This window comes from Pinus tabuliformis, chromosome 3_1, assembly GCF_031772625.1.
Source record: "Pinus tabuliformis cultivar Carrire ecotype Pingquan chromosome 3_1, CPIR1, whole genome shotgun sequence".
In the NCBI taxonomy this organism is placed as follows: Eukaryota; Viridiplantae; Streptophyta; class Pinopsida; order Pinales; family Pinaceae; genus Pinus; species Pinus tabuliformis.
In genome coordinates this window covers 682,751,283-682,767,903 of record NC_142301.1, presented here as the reverse complement: position 1 = coordinate 682,767,903, position 16,621 = coordinate 682,751,283, and positions in this window count along the sequence as shown.

The window sequence follows — 16,621 nt, the reverse complement described above, 5'->3', positions numbered from 1 at the left end:
GACTAACTAAATCTGAATGGTAGGTAAGCTAAGTGGTTGGCTACGATCATCGAGTTCGACTTTGAGATCAGATACATCAAAGGCAAGGAGAATAGAGTGGCAGATGCTCTTAGCAGGTGAGTACAGGTGAATCACGTAGCCGCTATGAGCTCTTATGGAACAGATTTACAGGACATGATCTCGCGGGCAGGACAACTGGATGTCAGATATATAGAGATTGTGTAAAGGTTGTAGCAGAGTACAGGTACAGGTGATGGTATAGGTATAGGTACACGTGATGGTACATGTACAGGTAATGGTACCGGTTCAGGTGCAGGTGCACAAGGCTTGGAATATTGTCTTACAATAGATGGACTGGTTAGGTTCCGAGACAGTATATATGTGTCAGATGATAGTGATCTCAAGAAAGTGATCTTAAGGGAGTTTCATGCGAAACCATATTCACGTCACCCAGGTTACCAAAATACATTGACAATAGTGAAGAGAACTTACTATTGGCCAAACTTGAAGAGGGATGTAGCAGAGTTTGTGGTTGGATGTTTTGATTATCAGCGAGTAAAAGCAAAGTGTAAGCATCCAAGTGGACTGCTACAACCGATCATGATTACGAAATTGAAATGGAAGGTCATTTCAATTGACTTCATCGCAGGTTTTCCAAAGACAGTGAAGCAGCATGAATCCATCATGGTCATTGTGGAGAAGTTTCCAAAGGTTTCCTTCATTCCGGTGAAGTCTACGTTCTCAGCTAGTGATGTGGCACAAGTATTCATCAGAGATGTGGTGAGACTACACAGTGTTTTGAAGAATATTGTGTCAAATAGGGATGCAAAGTTCACTTCCAAGTTTTTGAAGGATTTATTTGCAAGTTTGGGCACAGAATTTTCCTCCAGCACAGCTTATCATCCGCGAACATATGGACAGACAGAGAGGGTCAACAGGATATTCGAGGACATGTTGAGGATGTATGTGATGCATCAACAATGAAAGTGGGAAGAGTATCTCCCCTTGGTAGAGTTTGCATACAACAACAGTTATCAAGAGTCATCGAGGATGAGTCCTTTTGAGGCACTGCATGGGCGGAGTTGTAACACTCCTATCAATTGGATTGATCTGGTTAGCAAGGTATTGTTTGGACAAGATATGTTGGCAGACATGGAACAAGAAATGCAAGTAATCAAGAAGAATCTAAAGAGAACACAGGATAGGCAAAAGAGTTATGCATATAGGAACAAGTTGTTAAAGGAGTTCCAAGTTAGGGAACAACTGTACTTGCGCATCAAACTGAAGAAGAGCTCCTGTGGATTGGCTCATGTGCCAAGCTAGCACCACAGTTTTGTGGGCCCTTTTGCATCATTGAGAGGATTGGGCTAGTAGCATATCGAATTACACTTCCTTTAAAAGTGAAATTCCATGTATCATTGCTTAAGAAGCATATTAAAGGTGTTAATCGTATAATTGACTGTTTTTATTGCAGATGGAACCATATGGAAAATTCCAGCCGAAGCCTTAGTGTATATTGCAGAAAAAGGTGTTCATGCTCTGAGACCAAGAAATAGAGAAATTTAAAGTGCAATGGAACCACTTTAGGCTCGATGAAGCTACATGGGCGATGGAGGATCAGATGCGGGCTATATATCCTTGTTTTCCAGTTGAGGCAAAGCAATTTGATATGGTAGTTTGGTATTTGCTTTATGATGGTTTGGTACTTGCTTTATGGTGGTTGATATATGGTTCATGATGGTTTGATATATGCTTAGACATGGTGTTTAGTATATGTTTTGATATATGTTTTGGTATATGATTTGGCATATGTTTTGGTATCTATAGTTTTTATGATGTCACTATATGTACACCTTCGTATGGATGTAAATTGATCCGGATTTAAACAGGAACGCAACAAATTACAGAGATAACCATATACACAAAGATGCAGCGGAAATAATACTTCATTTCATTAATGGAAAATACTGAAATATGCTTACAAACAGAAATGGCAATAAACTAGCTAGGGCGATGGTAGCTTATCTCTGAGAAGAGATGTGATGGCTACATGCCTCTGAACTATGTTACAATGAGGCTCGAAGGCCTATTTATTGTTGAGAAACAATGGACAACCCTTAACATTCCAAAACCTAACCCTAGGAGATGAAACGCCAAACTGTGGGCCCCGTTTGGGTAAATTGGTACATCAACTTCCCGGGGTCGTAACTTTGGCATACGATCTCTGTTTGACGCGTACAATAGCTCGTTAGAAAGATCTATCCGAGCACTACCACTTTGGGAAGGGCAACATTGGTCCATGGACCCATGTTGCCCCCAGATTTCCCAAAAAACGTCGTTTAGGGCCTCAAAACGGCTCCGGAAGTTCAGGACCCGAAAAACTGCTAAAAATAGTAAGTTGTGCTACAATTAAGGAAACTGAAAATGCTGAGAAAGACAATGGTGGGGGTCCAGGTGGACTTGGCAGGTGGCCACCAATATCCACCTGGATCATTCCTCCCCCCTTAGGAAGCAATGGTCCCCATTGCGTTGAGCTCCTCCATGAGATGAGGAAACTTCTGCTGAACTTGTTCCCTGGTGAGCCACTTGCCCTGCTGAAGGAGTTGGCCCGCTTTGACAACTCGATACAGTTGGATATTCTGTTGGCGAGTGTTCTTGATCTGTGTGTCCATGATCCGATCAGTTGCAGCTTGTTCCATGCAATCTGGATTTAATTCTGTGGGTTTGAGCTGTTCTGCAATGTCGGATGTGTCTAACAATGGTGGAAAGTATGGCCGAAGGCGGTCCACATTAAATACTGGGTGCAGGCCAAGGAATGGGGGAATGCTGAGCTCAAATGCATTGTCTCCCATAGCCTTAGTAATGGTGTAAGGACCATATCGGAGTGGTCTCAATTTCGATAGGCTCCAGTAAGGCGTTCCTTTTGCAAATGCAACCAGACTTTGTCGCCCACCTGAAACTTGTGTGGCACCCGATGTTGATCATGTCGCTGCTTGTACTTGGCATTTGATTTCTCAAGAATGTCATGGACCTGCTGGCGAATATGTTGGATTCGCTCAATGAAGCTGGTGGCCTTATCTGTTTCGGACTGGACATGAGCTGAATTCATGTGAGTAGCTGCAAGTGGCATGGCCACATCAATGGGGCATAGTGGCTGGAATCCCAAACCCACCTGAAAAGGGCTATGGCCAGTGGAGCTGTGAAGAGCTCGGTTGTAGCTGTGCTGAACGTAGGGGAGGCTCTCGTCCCATGTGCGTGGATGCTTTGAGTTATACATGCGCAGAATGTGCACAATCATCCTATTGACAACCTCTGTCTGGCCATCAGTTTGAGGATGGAAGGCTGTGGACTTCGTGAGTTTGGTGTCCAGCATTGACCAGAGACTGGACCAAAAGGTGCTGAGAACCGACTGTCCCGATCTGAGATGATAGACTGTGGGATCCCAAAGTGCACCCACACTCGTTCAAAGAAGAGTTTAGCAGTGGCTTCTGCTGTGATATTCTTCTTGCAGGCCATCATAATGGCCATCTTTGAGAACCTGTCGACGACCACAAAAACACAGTCATTTCCATGCTTAGTGGAAGGAAGGCCTGACATGTAATCCATGGAGATGGATTCCCAAGGTCGACTAGGGGTAGGCAACGGGGTATAGAGGCCTTGCTTCTTAATGGTCGGTTTGGCAATGGCACAGGCAGTACATGATCGGATGTACTTCCCAACATCCTGTCGAAGATTCGGCCAATAGAAATAGTTTTGCAGTACTGCCACTGTTTTCTCGACCCCGAAATGCCCAGCAGCCCGACTGTAGTGTGCTTCCCAAATCATCTTGGCACGCTCGCTTGAAGGAACACAAAGGTGACCGAGGTGGCATAATAGGGCATCCTGGAGGTGAAAATCTGCAACTTGCCGACCCTCCAAGAGTGTCTGGTATGTGTGGCCGAATTCTGGGTCGCTTTTGTAGAGAAGTGGCCAATCAGAAGTCTCGTGCCCGCAAGAGTTGAGCACGGTGGTTAGCGCCATGATCGGTGGTCGACTGAGGCAATCTGCAACATTATTGGTGCTGCCCTTTTTATACTTGATATTCAAGTGAAACTGTTGCAGGTATGTAGACCACTTCTGATGGCGATCATTCTGCAATTTCCCTTGGGTCTGTATGAACTGCAGAGGTCGGTGGTCTGTGTGGATGACCGTTTCCTTCCCCAAAATGTAATGCTTCCATTGTCGGCAGGCCTGTACAATGGAATACATCTCTTTATCATAAGTGGGGTACTTCCGGACTGTGTCTGAAAGTGTTTCACTGTGATATGCCACTGGATGTCCATGTTGAGTAAGGACTGCCCCAATAGCATAGTCAGAGGCATCTGTCTCGACCTCAAATGGTTGTTGTAAATCTGGTAACGCGAGCACTGGTGCCGTGCAGAGGCGATCCTTCAACTCCCTGAATGCCTTCTGTTGAGATTCAGACCAAAAGAATTTTGCTTTCGCCCCGCCCTTGGTGACTTGACTCAAGGGCCAAGAAATATGAGAAAATCCCAACACAAACCTGCGGTAGAAGTTGGCAAGACCTAGAAAGCTGCGGAGCTCTGTTAGAGTGGTTGGAGAGGGCCAATCCCGAATGACTTGGACCTTGGCTGGATCGACATGCACCCCCTGTTCATCAATGATGTATCCCAGATACTGAACCTCGGTCATGCCAAAAGTGCATTTCTCCAAATTGGCACATAGCTTGTGTTGCCGCAGTGTTTGGAGAACCTGTCGGATGTGGTGGAGGTGCTCTTCCCAACTCTGGCTGAAGATCAGAATGTCATCCAAGTATACTACTACAAAGGAGTTGGTGAATGGCCGCAAGATGTCATCCATTAGCCTCATAAAGGTTGCAGGAGCATTCGTCAATCCGAAAGGCATGACCAACCATTCGAAGAGGCCCTCCTTGGATTTGAAGGCAGTCTTCCACACATCTGAGGGTTCAATTGGTACCTGGTGATATCCTGACTTCAGATCGATCTTGCTGAAATATTTCGCCCCCTTTAGTTGGTCTAGGAGGTCATCAATCCGCGGGATCGGGTACCTATTACGGACAGTGATCTTGTTCAGCGCCCGATAGTCAATACAGAGTCTCCACGTCCCATCCTTCTTCTGTACCAACACTATCGGGCTACCACAGGGCGAAGAACTCGGACGGATGTGACCTTTCTGCAGGAGCTCCTGAATCTGTCTCTTGATTTCATTGTTCTCCAGAACGGAGCGCCGATAAATTGGTCCATTGGGTAGCGGCGCACCTGGGGTCAGATCGATGGAGTGCTTGACTTGACAGTGCAGAGGAACCCCTGCCGGGGAGGTGAAGATGTCTTCGTACTCCTCCACAATCTTGTCCATCTGTAGCTGCTGTGCAGAGGAACCCCGTTTGGAGGCCGCGGCCACTGTCTTCTTCTTCCCTTGAGGGCGTATCATCAGGAAAACAAATTTCCTGGTTTTGGAAATGATCTTACTGCATTGTTTTGCAGTAATCAAAGAGATGGCGGCAGGTGGTGCTACCTCTGGTATCCTGAACAACTTATTTCCCAATGTAATAATAACAGCACGGGGCCTTGATTCATACACAGCATGTCGCTTCCACAAGTATGGTTGTCCTAGTAATACATCACAAACTTCAAGGGGAGCAATGTCACACAATACCTCATCCGTGAAGGGCTTGATGTTGTATGGAAGGCGACACTGCTGGCTCACGCGAAGATCTCGCCCTTGGTGAAGCCACCCAATGGTGTATGGTTGTGGATGTGCTGTGGTCGGTAAGCCCAACCGCTTCACGACCTCTGCCGAAATGAGGTTCTTTTGACTCCCGCTATCAACAATGAACTGTATCGGGGAGCCCTTTACCCACATCTGGGAGTGGAAGAGACGCTCCTCCTCCTCTGGATCTTCGGGTTCATTTTTCTGGATCTTTGCGGTAGCAACAGTGGCGCTGGGATCCGCATCAATGATCTGCTTCCCTTTTTCATACCCCTTATCGGGTTCTGACTCAGAGTCGGAACATGCATCTGATTCTGAAACCTTTAGCTCAGCCACCAGTGACTGCTTGGCCCGACACTCACTTGTGTTGTGAGTGGAGCTCTTATGGAACTCGCACCATTTTCCAGTGTCCTTTCTCGGCTTCGCGGCGTTGCTCTTTGCTTGCAGCTTCGGCTGGTTGTCTTGGGCTGTCCCGCCTTGGCTTTGTCCTTTGTTCTGTGGTTTAGGGGCACCTTTCCCCTGCTTTGGATTCGCAGATCCAAAGTCTCGCTTCTTTTGTTTAAACTTCTGCTCGACCTTGACGGCATACCGGTATGCTGCGCCGAGCGAGGGGATGTTTAAGAACTGTATTTCTTCCTGGATGTACTTGTGCAGGCAGCCACGGTATTTGAGTATCAAATGTTGCTCCGAATCCTTGATACCCAACTTTGTGCGAAGGGTATGGAAAAGATTGGTGAACTCCGGCACGTCTTGGTCCCTTCCCTGCCGCAGCGTGGTCCACTTTATGTATTCATCCTCATAGCTTCCGACAGGGTAGTACTGCTCCTTGATGGCATCCCGGAACGAATCCCAGGTGGGTGCGGCTGAAAACAGTGAGCCAGTACTTTCATCCTTCTGCTCGCAGTAGGTTTCCCACCAGTCCTTGACGTGGGGGGCTGCTTTGAGAAGAGCAAAAACAATCTTTTCCCGACTCGAAAATTCATGAACAGAAAAATAACCCTCTAGCAGATTTAACCATTTATCTACGGCATCGGCGTCTATCTGACCCTCGAATATGGGGATTTCAAAATTAACTTGTACCTTAAAGGGTGTGGTGTTTCCAGAGGAGCTACTGGAAGCCGATGCGCCGCTTCTGGGTAGCCGCTGAAGGATCTGCGCAAAGCTGTCCATCATCGCGTTCCGTTGTCGCTCGAGCGCTTCTTCGAGCAAGATTTTGATGGGATCTCCTGCCCCCTCGTCTTTCTTCTCGTCCGCCATGGGAGGCCGTCGGGATTTGCGAGGCTGGTCTTGCAAAGGTTCAACCAGTTCAAGCCCTAACTCCTTATATCCCGACCTTGTTGGGGACATGCAAAGAAAAACAGAGAAAAAGCAGACCGCTCTGATACCACTGATCCGGATTTAAACAGGAACGCAACAAATTACAGAGATAACCATATACACAAAGATGCAGCGGAAATAATACTTCATTTCATTAATGGAAAATACTGAAATATGCTTACAAACAGAAATGGCAATAAACTAGCTAGGGCGATGGTAGCTTATCTCTGAGAAGAGATGTGATGGCTACATGCCTCTGAACTATGTTACAATGAGGCTCGAAGGCCTATTTATTGTTGAGAAACAATGGACAACCCTTAACATTCCAAAACCTAACCCTAGGAGATGAAACGCCAAACTGTGGGCCCCGTTTGGGTAAATTGGTACATCAACTTCCCGGGGTCGTAACTTTGGCATACGATCTCTGTTTGACGCGTACAATAGCTCGTTAGAAAGATCTATCCGAGCACTACCACTTTGGGAAGGGCAACATCGGTCCATGGACCCATGTTGCCCCCAGATTTCCCAAAAAACGTCGTTTAGGGCCTCAAAACGGCTCCGGAAGTTCAGGACCCGAAAAACTGCTAAAAATAGTAAGTTGTGCTACAATTAAGGAAACTGAAAATGCTGAGAAAGACAATGGTGGGGGTCCAGGTGGACTTGGCAGGTGGCCACCAATATCCACCTGGATCATAAATACTGTAACGTGCTATGTTATAAAGCTCCACTATGCGATATGGGTGTCAAGTTATTATGCTATCATGTGTTTATGTTATCATGATGTTATGATGTTATATGAGTTGGCGCTTGGCAAGATGATCATTGTAAATATCGTAATGAGTTGTTTTATAAAGCTCCTCTATATAGTATGTTTTCATGATGTTTTTCTCTCGAGAAAATATTTCATTATAAACACTGCATCGAGTTGTGTTATAAAGCTCTATGAGAATTATGTCTTCTTTCAATAGGTTGTTGAGGTATATGAGTGATTGAACATTGAGGATGGTGTCCCCCAAGGGGGAGGGTTCTATAACAGCCCTGGTGGAAATTCCATGTAATAAAAGCTTAAAAAAATAACCACGGTCGATGGGACAACTACTCCAAGCTGAATGTTAGGAAAAATATCCTAAGGGGGTATTCATTTGGTTGTTTATCCTTAAGAAAAATGGCAAAGGCAATGGCTAGGGCATTAATATGCAAAAAGACACTTTTGGTACATTTATTTATGAAAATAATGTAAATTAGGAGAAAAAGGAGGTGAAAGGTCACATGTTGCATGTGAGGAGGAAAATGAAGGAAATAATGCAAAATGAGGAAAATCTAGGCCTCATCCATAAAAAGGTTTCTGAGGATCAACTGGTAACCTTTTTTCAATTTGGTGTTGGAGCTCTCTCTCATTATTCTCTCTATCATACTCTTGGACACTTAGAATTTTCTTGGATCACTCTTGGAGGGTGTGGCGTACTTGGATTCTTGGAGCAAGAAGGCAAAGGAAAAACAGGAAAGTGAAAGGATCCACAAGGATCAGCAGCTACATCAGATTTGCTTGCAGGTATTGAGTTGCATGTATGTTTCCTTCACTAGTTTTGGCATGCATGGCACATGCATGTGGTTTCTTGGCTATGATCTATCATTGGCAGGAAGGATTTGCCTAGATTGATAATGGATTTCCTAGCCTTGCCATTTCTTGGATAGCCATGGTGATTGTGGGTTTATTTTCATTGTTTTATTTTGGTTGGTTCTCATGTTTCCTTAGCTTGGGTTGAGTTATTAGTTCCTGAAGGCCCTGGCCGGGAAAACGCTCTGGAATCCCTGTAACAACTTGGGTTCAGTTGCTAGTCCTAGAAGCCTTGGTTAGAAAAACGCTTTGGAAGCAATTGGTGGGTTGAGTTACTAATTTTGTAAGCCTTGGTTAGACAAATTCTCAGGAAGCTCAAGGATAGCTATGGGTTGAGTTACTAGTCCTAGAAGCCATTGTTGGAACAAATGCTCTGGAAGCCCTGGAAGGTTTGGATGGAGACCAATTTGATGATGGTTTGGTGATTTTCAACCATGAGGTGGAATCACTATTTGATGGGTTGAGGTGGATGGATTTTGGAATCCCTAGATGAGGTTTAATTGATGTGTTCGATGATATCCCACATTCATGCTTGGAATATGGTTCAGGGGTGAATGGCTGAAGAGAGTTTTGGCATAGCCATTCTACGGTCGGGTGTAACGTGGAAGTCCCATCCCGGATTTGTATTTTACATAACTAATGAATGGTTATTTCTCGTTGTATTTCTATGAGCATTTTGATTAATTATATGTGGTCTATATTACTATACTTTCATGAGTATTTTTTGTTGCTATTATGCCGGTTATGTATGTGTTTTATGACAGCAGCCATGTGTGGCTCTTTTTACTTATAATTGAATGATCAATGTATCTATGACATAATGGATGGAATGGTAGTTGATGCATTGAGCCATCAATGGTTCTTAGTGATTCTCAGCTAAGTATGAGACCCCTATACTCAGAACTTTGAACTACACCTGTAGATTACACATTTGCAACATGTTGGATGAAATGCCTGTCATGGCTAGTAGGGGTCTGGACAAGGTCTTGAACGAGTATTTTCATTAGTACTGTAATTTCCATCTTATCTTACTAATTTGAAGAGATGGATCAATTCTGGGCAGTGACCTGGGCTCTGAGCCTGAAAAGGTGACTTAAATCCTAAGGTCGATGGCACAACACTAGCAATTCTCATCCAAAGTCGTTGGTGGTCAAACATGTGAAAGAGACTTTAGGTTGTTGGTCGCTCCCTTTCCAATAGCATGAGACTGACTATGGCCCAAGAGACTTAAAATAGCAGTGGGGCCTAGAGACAAGATGTTTGAGTGGATGACTTGTCCTCTAAGGGTTCTGTTGATGATGTTGGATGTCTGTATGGTGTGTTTCTGTTGGTTCCACTTCCTTAATGTGACTTAGGAGGTCAAGTCATATCATAGTGGCCTCTCATCACATGTTTACGTCGGCTGGCTGGTTGCTTGGGTAGATGTGGGAAGAGGGTGTTACAAGGCTTCTGGTATTCATCATCAAGTGTGGAAGAATGAGAGCTTGGCACCTTAATGTCAACTATCTCCATCTCAAATTTTTGAAGAAGACTAACTTCCAATTCAAGTTTTTGCTTAGAATATTGAAACTTTTGAATGACCTCCTCCTTCTCAATTAGTTGCTGAGATAAGGCATCATAATCTTGTTTGAAAAAATGATATTGTTCCAACATTTTTCTTTTAAACAATTAATATTCATAACATGCTAAACTTTTTTCTCTTCTAGTTGCTTCCTTAAAATTTCTATTCTTGAGTCAGAAAAAGTCTCAACTTCCTCCTCCAGTTCATCAAGGAGGTCAATCTTTTCTTGAAGTTCATCTGCAAGAATTTGGAAATATTTTCCCATGGTTGAATCTAGATGGTCAACCTTCTTGATTTTTTGAGCAAATGAAGTTTGCAACCTATTTTTAAGAGTTGCATTCTCTCCTTGAAAAAGGGCTAAGATTGACTGCAATTGAATATCCTCTTCATGAAGTTCATCTGGTGCCTTCTTCTCATGAAGATCCTAAAATATTTTACCCATCTTGATAACAAAAGTTGGCAAATGTGTTTTCACTAGCCACAAAAATTACTATAAAAAAAAGTTGATGATGACAACAACAACTACTTTACACTTCAAAGCATGCTACAAATCATATCAATTCAACAACATTTGTACCACTGGAAAACAAGAAAGGATTTCATAACTAGCATCCATCAAGATACCAAATACATCAACCAAATGAATATATGGCTATTCCCCATTCGGCATCATTTTCATATAAAACAATGCATGGAAATTTTAAGATTTAATATCCTTGTTTTAAAGAATTTGTGCCCAGAAAAAAATAATCCTTCTTTTAAAAACCCTTTATGGAAAAAGGACCCGTAGTACAAACAACTAATAATAAAAAATGTGCTTTTATTGGGCTTAAGAGAGGTGAGAGGCAAATAAAACCCAATTGTAATCTCCCCAATAACATAGGCAAATTAACACCCCAACGATAATCCCCACGCATATGCCTCTTTCGTGTTCGTTTGCATGACACTTATGAGAATTTGTTATAATAGTCGTTGCTTCATAACAAACAAATGCAGGCCTTTGTTCCCACGAATACAAGTATGCATATCCACTTGTCTTGGCTTGCAATTCAAATATGTTTCCCTTATGCCTAATTGTTGATCGGCCTGGAGGCAATGAAGGGAAAATTTAGATTGCAGCAAAAAAACTAGAGTCAGCGTATCTGTAGAGGGTGAGCTCGAGATCAAAACCACGATCCACTATTAGACCAATTCATGATGGAATATTGCTGACATTTTCAAACTAGATCAATGATATAACCCAAAGCTCTTCTCTCTCAAAACATGAGCTTCAGATATTATACCATTTAGTTATCTCGTATGGATTCTAGAGATTAAGGCAGATGTGCACCCTTCTCCCCAGATGAGAGAGTTGTACATGAGACTTCAACTGTAACAAAAATATTAGCATGTCGTCGAAGTATCTGTTGCACGTGCAGATGCTCAACTGCCAAAAGAGTAAAGATCAACCCACTAAAAAAGCCGAATCCGAGTAATCTAACTCCGGATTTGGTCCTGATTGAATTTGAGCATCAATGATGAAAGGTTTTGCTCCCCTCTATGATTTACTAGAGTGAGACTTCAGAAATATGATTATAGTGGACGAATTCCAATTGATACTATGATCTCAATACAACGATCAAATATTAGTGATCACTACAAAAAATAAAATAAAATTCGGTGCCAATATGAATCTTGGAACCCTGACTATGAAGAAGCCATGGGTATCAAACTCAGATCTGACCTGATCTATGTACACCTGATCACAGAGACCCCATTCAGGGCACGGAAAAAATTAGGAAACTCCAAAAATGAATTCAACAGGGCAAGAATCACCCACTCTGATATAATGAAAGAGTATTTTATTAATCACAATATCATGTAAAAGTACATAGAATACCTCCATTATATAGCAATGAAGGAGGTTTAGTGTCAGTTAAGGATAACTACGACAACTGGACAGATGCAAGTCCCAATTGAGCTTACAACTCACCATACTTAGCTCATAAGGAAATGAGGCATTGGAAAATCCATTTCTAACAAAACTAGTGACAATTTATATTTTGTTGTCTCTCTAGATCTGCAATAAGATTGGAAACCAAGAGTCCGCTACTGCTTTGGACCCCCAAGTGTTTTGAGATTCAGATATTTTGGAAGAGGTTTCTCACGGGGTTCCTAACCTTGGCTACACCAAGGAAAGAAGGGAATTGTTCCTCAAGTCCATAACTTTACATTAGAGGATGAGGAATTTGCTTGATAGGGTCTTAAAAGACAAACATGGGATATACCATATCTTTTCTTCTGTGGAAGACATTAAACTAGTTCAGAGGAATCAATGCTTTAACTTGGAAAGACTGGATGCAAGGCTTGAACATCTGGAAATCCATTTGCAATGTTAATCTAACCTCCTTGCTCCCAAAAGACCCGCCCTTGTTACTTCTTCTTACTCTTAAAAGGGTGGAATGCTTAGTGACAATTTTTTGTATTACAATTATGTTATAGTTAGACTTGTTTTAATGAATTATGTTGGTGGTTAAAAATATCTAGTTTCCCTTGAGACAAATTAAAAACACCTATAGAGTTCCATAATTAAGTTATGACTAATTAAATAATTTACTATATTTTCATACTATATATATATATATATATATATAAACTAAACTTGTTTTCTTTTGCAATTAGAAACTATAACCTGATATGAAGAGTAAACTCACATTAATTCACTATAACCGGATATGAAGAGTAAACTCACATTAACTGTTATATATACCTAATAGGTTTTATATGAACTGTGGAATAATGATGGATAACTTACCATCAAATTTATTTCATGGATTTGTAAATATCCATTCACAATTTTATTAAAACTATCGAAATTTTGGCATACATGTCATTAATTAGTGGAATAAATGACATCAAGGATGATGAGAGGTTAAGCATTCAATTATATCTCTATATTTAACATTAGTCATAGAAAACAATTAACCTTTTTCATAGCATATAATTTATTTTTCAATGTTAAATTTTGATAGAGAACTAGAAACCTCCCCAGATATATGCAACAATTCATAAGCCACATATATGATGGACTCATAATGGACAAGGTGTGGCATGATCAGAGGCGATCACAAGAATTGGCATGGATATATTTTGATATGGTCTTTATTCAGTTTTCCCGTGTTTTGTTATTTTGTAATTTGTTACATTTTAAAGAAGCAATCAAATCTGTTGTAATCATTTTGGGCAACAAAGCCATCGCACGACGAGACAGCTAGTCAATCAGACAGCTGGAGCTCGGCTCAGATATTTTGTAAATATTGTTCAAAGATTCCCCTCTCCTTATAAATAGACGGAAGAAACACTTAAACGAGGTTCCCAATTTCTGCATTCTAAAGGCCCGAATTTTTCTTTTTCAGGTTTTGAGCTCTGTTTGTAGAGAGAGTGTTTCCACTTTGGTTCAATTTGCTCGTTCATAAGGTGCTCAGGCATATACAATTGTTAAATGTAATGGACTGGTGATTTTGACTCCATATTCAAAGATTAATTAAACAATTTCGTCAATTCCAATCTGAGCAATGCACATTATGTTTTACCCTTTGTTTATCATTTCATGTATGTTTTTCCTCTTCTAAAAATATGTTATGAAGTTGCCGGTTTCACTCTCTCATGGGTTTATGTATGCTTCTAAGTAGTGAGAAGTACCTGTGTGAACACATTTACTTGTTTTATTTGATAGTCTGCAGTGCCTGTGTAACCACAGATTTACTTGTGTTATTTGATAACCTACAATTCTTGTATGTAAGCACAGATTTACTTACGCTAATTGGTGACAAATGTATTCATGAGGCATAGAGGTTGAGACCTTAATTCCTGCTCCACTTTTTCTGCATTTTCACCTCCTCGCCCTTGCATATTTCTGCTAGAGATTGTTGCTTATGATTTTTGTTATTTCCAGTCCGATGCACTGATTTCCCTCCTTTTCCTTCCTCCTATTCATCTATACTACAATAACAATGTTAAACTGTGTATTTTTGTGTGTCGGCCACCAAAACCAACACATTTCTCTTTGAGATTAGTCATATCTACTAGTGTTTATTTCAATCTATATGCTTGCTTTAATTTACCTTGGTGAAGGGCTATTGAACCAATTATGTGACATATGGAGTGCATCATAAAGCCTTTAGATAATCTTCAAAAGCACTCATCTCGGATGCCCTAAGCACTGGTCTCCTATCGACCCAGAGATTGTCTCTAAGAGGCTTCTATATCTTCTGAAAGCAATTGTGTGATAGGCGATAGAAAATCCTATAACATCTTTCTGGCACCGTTGTTGGGGAATGATAAAAATTATTTTTCTGTGGATACGACAATTTTTACATTCCCTCTGTCGAGTGAGCAAGGGAAGTGTGGGTTGAAGATCTCTCACCTTGGCGACTCCATTGTTTTAATCTTATTGTAAACATATTTCTTTGGCCTGCAACAATATATATCAATTCCAATCCCAACTAGAAGGATCATGGATGAGATTAAAAGAGTTGAGCATCAAATATCAATTTGGGGGCAGTGAAGCATGCCTATTTTAGTTGTTGACTTCCAAGAGAACAATGACATAAGGTCCAGTACTCAGATGTTGGGCTAGTATCATTTGAAGGTTGGCCTCACTTGGGTGAATTGAGCCTTATGCCTAAGCAGGAGTTGTATATAAATAAGCTCACTATATGAGTATTTAATTTCCAATTCTTACAGTTTGTAATTTTTCATTTTAGTTTTATGAGGAAAGGACTCCTAACAAATAAATTTCCATGGAGATTTTTTGGTTTTATAGGTTCGATATATTTTTTACTCCATTCCCAATGGTGAAGGCTACAAGTTTGCAGGTTCTCACACCTTGCCAGCAAGGCATTGTCCCTAATTGGAGCCAATGTTGTCACTTACTACAAAATGTGTTTCCGGCTCTCCAAAGAGTAAATGAGAAGAGAATTTTGCAATCATTTTCCGAGCAGCAGAAGGAATCAAAGGCTAAATCAAACCCTCTCCATTACAAAGTGCTCTGAACAAGCTTTCCAACGATATTTGGAAGTCCAAAAATGGACTCTTGGATCAAAATATATGGTCTGCTGAAGTTCAAGGATTTAAGCCTTAGGGAGGAATACTGGAGGTTGGATATATCAGAGATTGCATATCAGAGGTCCAAAGATACCGGTGATTGCAATATCATAGCATCAACCATATCGGTGATGGAAACATGGAATCGATATGGAATTGCTCCAATAAGGAAGTATATAGATTTAAAGAATGTATGAATCGGTAGCTGCAAGATTGAATGCAGGAACATAGGAGTTGGTCTCAAGTGTAACAGTCATTGTCAAAGATCGTTGGGTCAAGGCAGCAAGGACCACGATCTGCAGGAAAGATTGTTGGGTCTGCCTTGAGGTGATACAAGCCATATCTGTGCTCTGACGCACATCTTCAGTGAGATAAATGGAGGTATAAGACTCAAGAAGCAGTGTGCAGGTCACCTGATAATTAGTTTCTCAACATGGAGCTCCACGCAGCAATGGAATGAAAGACTATGAGGTCGATCTCTGTTTCTGCAGTGTGACAAGAAACCGAGAGTTAGTTGCTCCTTTCTCCAAAAAGTGGGGAATTCAAGAAGTTAAGGCGAAGATGAGAGGTGAACCTGCCGAGTAACAAAGGAGGAACATCATGGAAAAGGCGTGGCCTGATCAGAGGCGATCACAGGAATTGGCATGGAGATATTTTTCTACAAGCATTATTTAGATTTCCCATGTTTTGTTATTTTGTACTTTGTTGCATTTTAAAGAAGTAATCAAATCTGTTGTAATAATTTTGGACAACAGAGCCATCGCAAGCTCAGACAGCTAGTCGATCAGACAACTGGAGCTCGGCTGAGATATTTTGTAATTGTCATTCAAATCTTCCTCTCTCCTTATAAATAGAGGGAAGAAACACTTAAATGAGGTTCCCAATTTCTGCATTCTAGAGGCCCGAATTCTACTTTTGCAAGTTCTGAGCTCTGTTTGTAGAGAGAGTGGTTCCACTTTGGTTCAATTTGCTTGTTCATAAGGTGCTCGGGCATATACAATTGTTAAATGTAATGGACTGGTGATTTGGACTCCATCTTCAAAGATTAATGAAGCAGTTTGGTTGATTCCAATCGGAGCAATGCACAATATGTTTTCCCCTTTGTATATCATTTCATATATGTCTTTCCTCTTCTGAAATTGTGTTATGAAACTACCAGTTTCACTCTCTCATGGTTGTATATATGCCGCTAAGTAGTGAGAAGCATCTATGTAAACATATATTTACTTGTGTTATTTGATAACTTGCAGTACCTATGTAATCAAATGATTTACTTGTGTTATTTGATAGCCTACAATACCTGTATGTAA